The 12,299-nt window shown below is 44.5% G+C and overlaps 2 non-coding genes across 2 annotated transcripts; both read right to left on the bottom strand.

Moving 5' to 3' along the window:
* Nucleotides 1–941: 941 nt before the first annotated feature.
* Nucleotides 942–1,014, bottom strand: TRNAV-AAC (transfer RNA valine (anticodon AAC)). The gene has a single exon. It is a non-coding gene; the product is annotated as a tRNA-Val (tRNA).
* An 8,485-nt stretch (nucleotides 1,015–9,499) lies between these two features.
* TRNAV-AAC (transfer RNA valine (anticodon AAC)) lies at nucleotides 9,500–9,572 on the bottom strand. Its single transcript has one exon. It is a non-coding gene; the product is annotated as a tRNA-Val (tRNA).
* Nucleotides 9,573–12,299: the final 2,727 nt, after the last annotated feature.

The following is a 12,299-nucleotide window of genomic DNA, read 5'->3' as shown; positions in this document are numbered from 1 at the left end:
ACACATGAGACTATGCATGCAGCTCCTCTCTGGAGGGGAGATGCAAAGGCTGAGGGGGACAGAAGCTGGCTGAATGGACATGGAAACACACGGTGGAGAGAAGGAGTGAGCTGTCTCATTACTGGGACAGCACCTAGGAGTATATAGCAAGGAGTATAATAGGTTTTGTATGAGAGACTGACTTGATTTGTAAACTTTCACTTAAAGCACAAAAAAAAAAAATTCAAAAAAGGAAAGACCTTGGCTGCTAGCCAAAAGGTCAGCAGTTAGAATCCACCAGCCCCTCCTTGGAAATCCTACAGGACAGTTCTCTGTCCTATAGGTCGTCCTGAGTCTGAATCAACTTCGCAACAACAGGTTTACCTATCTCATCTGTGGTCCCTAGCCCTCATGCATAAAAATACTTCTCTTCTTTCAGAGTTCGAAGACCTCCCAGTGATTCACTGACGTGGGTTCTTGTTGTTGTTACCTATTCCGCAATAAAACACTATCATTTCTCTTCTTAGAAAATTCTCCTTACAGTGACGCTTTGACAGACCTAACAAGCATCCACTGCATTTGTTTGCTCCTACTACTCTCTCCACCTTGCTCACTCTGCCGCAGTTACAATTGCCTTCTTGATCCTTCCTGCATACAGCAGCCACACTGCAGTCTCAGGACTCTTCACTCTGAATCTTGTGCCCAGAACTGATGGGGACCTCGCCTCCTCCTATGGCTAGCTACTGCAGCGGGTGTACAATACATTCTAACCGAATAGAAAACCGAGGACCTGACAAAGTGCTGTGGGCGGACAAGGAAGCAAGTGGGCTATGTTATTCTGGTAATTTAAAGTCGGGGGTTGAAAAGGCAACGTGAAGCTTATGCGGTTGGTTGAAACGTAAGCATATGCAGATGAAGAGTTTCTGGAGCAAATTCAGAATTCACATAAGAAAGGACCAGTCTGTTTCCGCCCGGTTTCGAACCGGGGACCTTTCGCGTGTTAGGCGAATGTGATAACCACTACACTACGGAAACCTCTTTGTGTTGATATCTTTTTGCTTGAAAGATGCTGAATCTGAAATTTGTGCCTTTGTATTAGGATGTGTCTTCATGATTGAAGGGCATTTTTTCCCCCTCACACTTTCCGATTCTTACAATCACCAATGTCAGAACAAGATAAATCATAGCCAAGCACACGCTACTCCCAATGACCCAATTCCTTCCCAAGCACCAGGTAGCAAAATCTCGGGCGAGTTCCAAGGAATTTCTTGATAAGTTCTAGGCTCACTTCTTTGGCGGCGCAAGGCGTAATTATCGTCATCTCCGGGTGTCCGAACTGGAACCTTTAGGAACTAGTACGAACCATCTGAGCTCAGTAGGGATTCTGCACTTTGTGCCCTGGTAGTAGCGGGAGCGATTGAGGCCCACAGGGTATGGTATCAGGCTGTGCCCAGTTCTGTGTCGTGGCCGTGGTGTGGGCTTTGTGGAAGTGAAATCTGTGGCGAGTGAGCCTATTATTCGCCAAATGAACTTCTCTTCAGTTTTGTCTCACTCATATCTGATGAACTCGGTGTCCGATACCTTTTAATCTGTTTTATAGCGGGTAAATGACCTTCGTGATGTACTTGACTCTTCTTTGTTCTTCACTCCATTTCAACTGTCCTAAATCACTGTCCTTACCCGGATGTTGGAAACAATCGGCTTTCTACTAGGTTCTAAACTAAACTTTCCGAGGGCAGAATCTTGGTGAAAGTGCTCGCCAGGAAAAATGCACTTGTCCGGGAAGTATTAAAAACTCTTGATAGGAGAGATTTCTCAGCCTCTAAGAAAGATCACATTATGTCTCCTTCTGTGGCAGCTAAACCAGGAACTGATGAAAGTATTGTGGGTAAAGGAGGGGAAAAACATGTTTCTTTCTTATTAGCACAATCTCAAGCCTGCCTATTTTTTTTTTTGAAATTAATCAGCAGGATAAACAGAGATTCCATTTAACACGCATGTTAGTTTGTTAACTTTTCTCAAAATTTTGCTTTAATATTTATTTTAAAGAAATAATTTTTTTTATTGAGCAGCCCAATCCCATCGTAGTCACTGGAAGTACCTGATGTCCTTAGGGAAATGGCAAACTAGAAAGAGGGAAGGGATACCTCAATTGATCATTAAGACAAATGTTCTCACAGTAATTTAGTTATAATAAACTTGCTGAGTAGAATGACGGATACGAATATCACGGTTTCCTCACAGAAGCACAGAAAAGAGGCATCATCCCGAGTCCTAATGATCACAACTTGCTGGACGAATTGTTGGCTAATCTATACTTTATTGGATTTAAAAAATAAGTAAAGTTGTTGAAGAGTAGTTGAATGGAGGTGGAATTCAAGCCTTGGGTGCATATGGAATAGAGAGTAACTGGAGTGTGGGAAGCTGCAGTTGTAGGTTTCAATCAGAGTGTGCGGAAAAGAGAAACTAAGTGGAATAATAGGTGCAGGAACAGGGAGGTCAGGGAGGGTCCTTCACAGTAGGGAGGTTGGATTTTAATCTGAATGTGGTGAGTAGGAAAGAAGTGACTGTTTTATGGAGGAACATGACATTGCCTGTTTTGATCCAAAGACCTCTTTGGCTTTTGACTAAACACTGGAATGTCTCAGAGCTCAATCCTTAGGCCTCTTCTCTTCTCCATTTATTGTAAGCCCCTGGCTAAGCTCATTGTCTAATGATTTACATTTCCCATGGTCTTCATCTGAGTGCCGTTGTGTACCTCTAGCCTACTGGATATCTCCTCTTTGAAGTCTTACAATAAACATTGTATAGTTAACATATCCCAAACTGGAATTCATATCTATCCTCTGAAACTGATCCAACCATATTGATCCCTGTCTCACTTAGCTGCAGCTCTATTCCTCCAGCTGGTTAGGACTAAGAGCTTGGGATCTTCACTGCCTCCATTTTTGCTCTATTCCCCAGATCCAGTCACTCAGAACACTTTCATTGCTTTATCTTTAAAATATATCTGCAATTTGGCCACTTCTCCACACTTTAATTCTTACTAGCATTCCCCAAGCCGTAATATTCTCGGATTTGGAGTATTATTAGTATTTCTTAATATGTCCTGAGGTTGCCTCCATTTGCTTTAAAAAGATGATTTCTACAGAACGTTTAGGGGGATCCTTTTTAAAACCCCAAAAGAACTCCTTATTGTACTCACTGCTTACAATCCAGCAATGGCTCCTTACTGCACTCAAAAAAATAAAATAAAAAAGAAACAAAAAGTGAAAATTCTTATAATAACGTGCAAGGTGCTACGTAATCTCCCTGCTCCCCACTCAATTTCCTCTCTGGCCCTTTCTCCTACTACTCTCCCCATTGCACTCTGGTGCAGTTACTATTGACTTTCTGCTCTACTTTATGTAAACCGGACATCATTCTGGTATATAATGCAGCAGACATCCTTCTCACAATATTAATAACACCATGTTAATTACAGCAAATGAACAAGATATTTGACGAGAAGAAAAAAATCAATGGAGGCTCCTAATGACATTGGTCTTGACTCTGAAGGCCCTAGTGTTCCACTTCAGAGGAGCTCTTTCCTTCTACAATTTGAAATCTTCACTTGGCATGAAGCAGTAAATCCCTCTCTCTGGATTCTGAAGGGAGCCTGATCCACTGCCCCTGCAGCCTGGGATTTCTGGGGAAGGCACCTCATTCTGCTGACACCCACCTCCCCCCACTTGGAGTCCAGGGAATCAAAGACAATTGGGGGGATGGGAGGGGCTGGCATGCCCTGGGGGTGGAGGGATCACCTGGGTACCAATGTCTCAAGGGACACACTGCCCTGCTTTCAAGCCCAGGACTTCAGAGAGGGCATGAGGTTTTTTTTAGGCTGATCAAAATACATACACTCAGATGCTGGGTGGAAACCCTGGTGGCAAAGTGGCTAAATGCTGAGGCTGCTAACCAAACCCGCCAGGCGCTACTTAGAAACTCTCTGGAGCAGTTCTACTCTGCCCTATAGAGTCACTATGAGTCAGAATCACCTGGACCACAACAGATTTGGTTTGGTTTTTATTGGTGGGGTTAGAAGGGAGGATCTCTGATACAAAATGAGTTCAGTTCTAACATTCAAAAAATACACATTTCCCACCCGGTTGCAAAGCAAGACCTTTCCTGCATTGGGCAAACCTGATAACCGCATTTACAAGGAAACTTGCTTTCAGTTGCAACTTTCCTGCACAGGATAAACTAGAGTTTTTCTAGATGTCCCAGGCTGGATAATCTCAAAGCCTTTTCCTTCAGGAAATTGTCACAGCGATGGTGTGATTTTTTCACTCATACTATTTGTGTATTAAAATTAACCAAACTCCATTACTCATAATAGTCAAAGCCTTCACTCAAGTACCCAGTTCCCTTGTAAAGACAAGCAGGCTGGCATGGGGGAAGGGAGGATTTGATTTCAAGAAACTCCTCAATACTGTCCCATGGCAATTTCTCCTGTGTATGCTCTCTAGTGAAAGAAAATGATCCTTTAGGAGCCAGTGTACAAGGTTCTTAGGACTGAACTCTAGAGGCCTGTAGGTCAGCACTTGGGGCTGGGCAGCTGCAGGGATATGACCCCGGTATGACAAGCTACAGGGCTAGATACATGGGATTTAGGTGGTTTGCAAGACTGGGCTCTATACTGTCCGGACCTGGGGCATCAAACATCCTCATATTTTGCCTCACACACACCTAATTCTTTGAAATATGCCTGAGGTTTCCTTGTTCCATTTATTTGATTTACTGGAGGAGAATGTAAACACTGATATACTTTTCTTTTCTTTCTTCTCCCCTTCCTTTTCAATATGTGTTGGAATCCAAACCCCTATACCTGGAGATTTAATCCCATTGTGGAATCAGTTTTCCCCTAACAGACCTTTGTTTTCTCCTTAGCTAAGAGTGAGCTACCTTTTTCCAGGCTCTGCCTTAAGCATCACTTGGCATGGCTGACCCACACACTTTGTGCTGAGTTTAGAGATGGCATTTGCCCCCAGATCAGCCGACAGAATATGGTGGCATCTGTGCTTCTCCACCCCAGAGTCCCTGTTTGTTCTGGGGGTACCTGGGAAAGAGAGAGCAGCTTGACACGTCCGAAATAATCTGAGCGTTTTCAACTCCACTGTTTGAAAATCGCAGTTAACGATTAAAGGAATATATTTTCTTTTTAGCAAAATCTAGAGCCTTTTTTTAATTTTTCTAGGACCTGATCATTGCAAACATGATTTACTGTACGCTTTTTCCTAATTGTGAACTTAATTTATTGAGCCAACAACCCTGCTGTGCAGGCACCAGGGATACCAGAAGAGTGAAGAACGAGATAATACAGTCCTCGTAAGCAGCTAATGACAATAAAATCGCAAAATGGACCAACAGAGATTCACACCGCAGGACGTTTTCTCGAAGCACAGAGAAGTGGCATCACCCCGGGATACAGGAGCCAGCAGGGCAGATCCGCCTAGGAGGTTCCTTCCCATCTGGAAAGAAATTCTCACGCCCTGAGCTGGGAACAAATCAACCAAACCGTTCGGTGGCGGGGGGGGGGGGGGTCGTCTCTAGTGAATGTTTCTGTCCGGACGAAATCCACGAGCTCCAGAACGTCTAATGTTCCACAGAAGGAGCGAATTCATTCCTGCTGGAGGCAGAGTTTTTGTGTTTCTTTTTCTCCTTGCGGAAGTGCGGAAAGGGGAAATAGAAAACATAAAGAGAAGCTTGAAAACATAGTGTCATTTAGTCATAGTGAAGATTATGTAAAAGAGAGTATCCTTTGGATGAGTGAAGAGGGAAGGAGCAATCTTTGTGCATTCTGAATGTGGAGGAAACATGGCACAGGCGGCTGCTTAGCTCAGCTAGCTAGAGTGTTGGTGGTAAAGCTGAGTTCTTCCTTGGCCCCTAAGGGGATAGAACCCCATAGGGGCCAAGGAAGAAGCTGCTTTTCCATTAAAAAGATTTTGCTGTCCTTCCTTTGCACTCAGCTGAGCTTTGAAAATAGCCTCTGTGACATCAAATCTGGATCAAAAGTTGAGTTAATTTCCTTAATCCTCAGTAGTCACACTTATACCGGCTTTGCTCCCCCTCTAACGGGGGTGGGAGAAAAAAAGGCAAAAGAGTTTTTTTGGAACAAGTGACATAAACCCTTAAGATAGAAATTTTAGTGAAGAAAACCAAACTGGGAGTGGGATGGTCTTGGGGATGGGGTGTGCTTCTGATGGTGGCTGTCCGTTTGAGCATCTCTTTCTCCTTCTCCCTTTTTCAGGGTCCAGCACACTGTGTCTCCGTGTGGCCGTCAATCACTTTCTCTATCTGATTATGTCCTCTACCTGACTGTCTGCTTACCCCTTGCACTGCCCTTAAGTGCTGTGGAAATTGATACTTAGTTGCTAAAATAATCACAGTGAGACAAAATACATATTTTGCTTTTTTAATTTTAACTACCAGTTGGTTTCAGTATAATTTTTGCCCATGAACGGAGATTCCCCCCATCCCCCGCCCCCCTTACCATTATCTAGACCAGTGCCAAAGTTAGAGTGAATATGTGAAACCTGTCAATTTGGTCCTATCCAGTTATTCTCATGAACGTTCAAATATGCTATTCACCTTCTATCTTAAAATGGTTTCTTTTGACCAAACATAACCCTCTAGCTACTATCCTGTTTGTCAGATGGCCTTATAAAAAATCTCCTCTAAAGAGTTATGCAGATTTATTGCCTCCAGTTTCTCTCCTGCTGTTTCTAAATCCCCTACCTTCTGCTTTTTTGACACAACCAGTTCATGGAAAGTTCTTGTCAGGATTACCAATGACTTCTCCCTCTTTCAAGGCCTTATCCTTCTTAACTTTTGTTACGGATTCCATTAGGTCCTGCCAAAATATGTGTTGGAATCCAAACCCTTATACCCGGAGATTTAATCCCATTTTGGAAGCAGTTTTCTTTGTTATGTGAAAGAGGCCATAACAGTGTAGGATATTTCTTTAGTTACTTTTGAGATACAAAAATAACAGTTTGGCACTGAGATAAGGGAGAACAAACAGGGAAGAAGACAGAAGTCCATGTGAGGATTACCAAGGAACCCAGGAACCCTGGGGCTATAGAAACTGAGACAAAGATTTTCCCCCAGGGTCAACAGAGAAAGAGGATTCCCTTTGAGCTGGCCCTGAATCCCGACCCTAAACTGTGAGAAAATAAATTTCTGTTCCTTAAACAAAACTACTTGTGGTATTTCTGTTACAGCAGCACTAAGAAATTAAGACAACTTCTCAGTGACCATAAACACACTTGCTGTCTTAAAACTTTTTTTTTTTTAATTCCGAGACACTGCTGTCCTGACTGTCTTTCTATCTCGCTTGCTCATCTTTCTCAATATCCTGTGTTTGTTTTGCCTCTCCTCACCCATTCTATAGTAGAATGTCCCACAGATTGGTCCTTGAATCTCTTCTCTATATACACTCACTCCCTGGTAATCTCACCTATTCTCATGATTTAAATCATTTGCATGTCCACATCATCGCATAGCAACCTTATAGGACAGAGAGCAGGGTTGCTCCACAGGGTTTTGAAGGCTATGATCTTTACGGAAGCATACTGCCAGATCTTTCTCCCGTGGAGTGGCTGGTGGGTTTGAACTGGTGACTTTTTGACTAGTAGCCAAGCCCTTAACTACTTGAAGAAAATGGGTTTGCTTTATATGTGTACAACTCATAAACTTGTAATCTGCAGTCTAGACCACTCCATTAACCTCACGTCTTGTATACACAACTGATTCCTTGGCATTACCACTTGAATGATTTATACTAAGCATCTTAAAAATTAGCATGTATAAAGCTGAACTCCCATTTCAGTTAATTGCAACTCAATTCTTTCACTCTTTCAGGCAAAAAAACCTTGAACAAAAAGTCATCATTTAATTCCCTCTTTCTCTCATACCTCACATCCAGTTGTTCAGAAATTTCTCTTTTCTCTTTCTTCAAAATATATCCAGACTCTGACTACTTCTTCCTACACTGACAGCCATCAACTTGTCTGCCATGGGGGAAAATGACCCCAGAATCAAATTTAATCAAATGAGATTTTTATTCAGCACAGACAAAGATGGTTATTGCAATGAGGGATTTGCCAGTGTGCAATGGGCACAAGAGACTAGATGAATCCACTGAATCACCATCAGGGCATCTCCAACGTACTATTATAGAAGGAAGTGAATTAAGAAAAATGACATTATTGTCAAAGGTGAGAAAGATAACATGGGAAAACATGATTGATTTAAGGTTTCTTTTTGGCTAAATTCCATTAAGTTACTAAGCCGAGGTTTCCTTGGGAACAAACTGGCAACATCTGTTCTGGGCTTGGTGACTTAGAATGGGTTCTCAGTTCAGTCAAAAAGAAATCGCAATATGCCCCATTGTGACAGCATAACTTTCCCGTGGCATAGTTCTTTGTTAGTTAAGGTAGAGAACCCTTCATGGAACATTCTAACGCTAGGTAGGGAAACAAAGAAACAATGGGTTTCCACTTGTACTGTTATTCCTTTCTGGAACTTTTCATAATGATTTTAACAAATCCTCACACATAATGGTTTCCACCATTAACTGTAACCCCTTACCAAACTCGTATGTAAAAATCGATTCTAGTACATGCGCCCTGCCTTAGCCTCACTACTCCTGGCCCTGCACCTGTACATCTTCTAAGATCAGCTGTTTCATTTTTGGAAACCCTGGGAGTGTAGTAAAACGCTATGGCTGCTAACCAAAAGGTCACCAGTTGGAATCCACCAGGTGCTCCTTGGAAACCGTATGGGACATCTCCACTCTGCTGTAAGGTTGCTATGAGTTAGAATTGACTCTAGGGCAATAGGTGTTTTTTTTTTTTTTTGGTAATGTAGTTAAGAGGTATGGCTCCTAACCACAAGGGCAGCAGTTCAAATCCACCAGCAGCTTCTTGGATGTCTATGGGACACTTTTCCCTGTACTCTAGGGTCGCTATGGGTTGGAATCCACTGGACCGGCAACGAGTTTGTTTTTTGGTTTCTTCCATATCCCGAGCCTTGGTGGCGATTTGGTTAACAGCTGAGATGTTATGCAGAAGGACAGCAGTGTGAGTCCCCGAGCCGCTCTGGGAAACTCAGTGGTGCAGTTATGCTGTCTTATAGCATCACTGTGAGTCGCAATTGACTGGACGATATGGTTTTTTGTTTGTTTGTTTTGCGTACAGCAGGCACACTATTGTCTCAGAACTCTTCACTCTGAATCCTGTGCCGGAAGAGAATGGAGACCTCGCCTTTCTAGCGGCTGCAGACACTTTCTAACCCAATGGAAAATGAAGTACCTGACAAGCATCTGGGGACGGGCTAGGAGGCAAGTCAACTACATTATACTTTTAATTTAAATTCTGGCGCTACAAATGGAGCGTAAAGATTAGGGGCTTGGTTGAAGCAAGTTCAGATGAAGAGTTTCTGGAGGTAAATTCAGAATTCAAAAAAAGAATGAGAAATTTGTTTCCGCCCGGTTTCGAAACAGGGACCTTTCGCGTGTTAGGCGAACGTGATAACCACTACACCACGGAAACTTGCACTTGAAAGCAACATTCAGTTTCAAAGTTGATTCATCTGAAATTTCTGCTTTTCTTCAGGGCATTTTCATGGTTGAGGAGCTTTTTTTTTCCCCCTTACACTTCCCGATTCTTAGAACAGTATCAGAAAATGAATCACAGCCAAGAAATGCTACTCACAGGGTCCCAATTCCTTCACAAACACCAGGTAGGGACATCTAGGTCAAGTTTCAAGAAATGTTTTGAGAAACACTAGGCTCGTTTCTCTGCCGGTGTAAGACGCTGTGATCTTTAATTCCCGATGACTGGACTTGATCCTTTAGGGAGTGGGACAAATGGGCCGAGCTCAGCATGCCTTCTCCACTTTGTGCCCTGGCACTAGCGGGAGGCACCGAAGGGGAGAGAGTGTGGTTGTAGGCCTGTGCCCAGCTGTCTGTCAAGAGAAGGTCGTGGGCATGGTGGGAACCTTATGGAAGTGGAATGTGTGGCAAGTGAATGTATTAGACATCAAATGAACTCCTCTGTTCTAAAAGAGGAAACCCTGGCGGCATAGTGGTTAAGTGCTACGGCTGCTAACCAAAAGGTCAGCAGTTCAAATCCGCCAGGTGCTGTGCTCCTTGGAAACTCTATAGGGCAGTTCTGTTCTATAGGGTCGCTAGGAGTCGAAATCGACTCCACGGTACTGGGCTTGGGTTTTGTTTTTTTTTTTTAATGGGATCTATAAGATTCATATTTTCTGCTCTGGAACGTGTAAACTCCAGCAGCTACATGGGCCCCTTGGCCGCAGCTGGTGGCGCCCCCACAGTGGCCTTCGCCGCCGCCTCCGAGCTCGTGCCCTTCCGCCGCTGATACCGGGCGCGCTCGGGCGGCTGCCATGCCTCACAGGGGCCAAAGACCAGCCGCAGGCGGTGCCGGTGGTGCCCAGCTTCGACTAGAGCCGGCAGTAGTCGCCCATCGACAGGAAAACGCAAGTGCCCATCAAGGCAGAACGCAAACGGCTGCGCCATCCCTTCGCTGCCTCCAGTACTGCAAGCGCAAGCTGGAGCGCATCTCGCTGCTTTAGGAGAAAGTGAAGACGCTTAATAGCCAGAACACGAAGCTGGCGTCCATGGCCAGCCTTGCTGAGCGAGCAGGTGGCTGGGCTCAAGCAGAAGGCCCACATTCACGTCAATAGCGGCTGCAAGATACTTTCCCAGCACCAGGTGCCTTGGTAATGAGCCCACCAGAGGGGCTCATGTGCGGCCCCACACCCTAAGAGGCAAGCTCGGGAATGGGGGCGTGGGCGCCCTGGATCCGGAAAGGGCGCGGACCTTAGGAGCTCCGGTCTGTTCAGGGTACTTGGAGGGGGCGCCCAGGACTTGCAGAGGGCTCGGTCCCCGAGATCTCCCCAGGGTGCCCCGGACTTGGAGAGGGCGCCTCGGAATCGACAGGCTGGATCGCCCGCTCCCGGGGGGCGAACGCTTGACCCCTAGCCCTCGAGATGCCTCTATAACCCGCGAGTGGCCGCCCTGTGTGGCAGAAGCCAGGGCGCCCCAGTAGCCCCTTTGTACACCGCCGCAAGGCCGGATTCCGCCGAGGCGCAGCCGCAACCTTGCGTTCCCTTTTCCTTTAGTTGTTTGTTTGTTAGTTTTTGTCTTTGGAAAAGAGAAAAACAGAGTGTTTAATTCTTCCCTATTTATGTTTCTACTCGGGAACAAACGTTGATTGTGTGCGTGTGTGTTCTCTTGTGTTGGTTTTTTAATGAAATGGGGAGGGGGAGCCCGCACCCCCCTCTCCTTGCTCTCGCTCTCTCCTTCCCTGCTGGCGATACCCTCCCTCGTTTTTTGTTTTGCTACGAGTCCACAGTCCTGTACATAACCCTTGGTTCGCCCGGTTTTCCGTTTTCAGTAAAGTCTAGTTAAGGTCCCCCCGCCAAAGACTCTTCTTTGTTATTAATTCCATCTCAACTGTCTTAAGTCACTGTCCTTACCTGGGGTATTGGAAACAATCTGTTGTCTACTACTTTCTAAAATTAAATTTTGATAAGGCTGAGTCCGGTTAAAGATGCTCAGCAGCCAAAATGTGTTTTTCCCGAAGTATTAGAAACTCGTGACAAAAGAGAGCCTTCTAAGACTCTGAGAAAGGTCGGGTACCTGATAACAATATTGTGTGTAAACATGGGAAAAACACTTTTCTCACTAGCAGAATCCCCAGCCTCACCCTCTTTGTTTTGAAATCAGATCAACAGGATAAGCAACGATTCCATTTAGCACATATTTTTGTTAATCTTTGTCAAACTTTGGCTGAATATTTATTTTAAAGAAATTTTTGAGCAGCCCAATCTCATGGTGATCAGTGGAAGTACCTGACGTCCTTAGGGAAATGGCAAAGTAGAAAGAGGGAAAGGGCACCTAAACCAATCATTATGACAAATTTTCCCAAACTGATTTAGTTACAATAAAATTGCTTAGTTGAATTACAGGTAAAAATCACAGGATTTTCTCACAGGAGCACAGAAAAGGGGCAACACACCCAGTCCTAATGATCAGGACTTGCTGGGGAAATTGGTGGCTAACTTATAGTTTAGGTGATTTAAAAAAAAGTGAGGAGGTTGAAGAGTAGTTGAAAGGAGGGGGGATTCTGGCCTAGGGGAATATGGAATTGAGAGCAAGTGGAGTGTGGGGAGCTTCAGTTGTAGATGTGAATCAGAGTGGGCAGAGAAGAGAAAGTAAGCAGAATAACAGGTGCAGGATCAGGGAGGTCAAG

Source organism: Loxodonta africana, chromosome 1, assembly GCF_030014295.1.
Source record: "Loxodonta africana isolate mLoxAfr1 chromosome 1, mLoxAfr1.hap2, whole genome shotgun sequence".
NCBI lineage: Eukaryota > Metazoa > Chordata > Mammalia > Proboscidea > Elephantidae > Loxodonta > Loxodonta africana.
The sequence above is the reverse complement of the archived record's forward strand: the minus strand, read 5'-3'. Positions and strand labels throughout refer to the sequence as shown.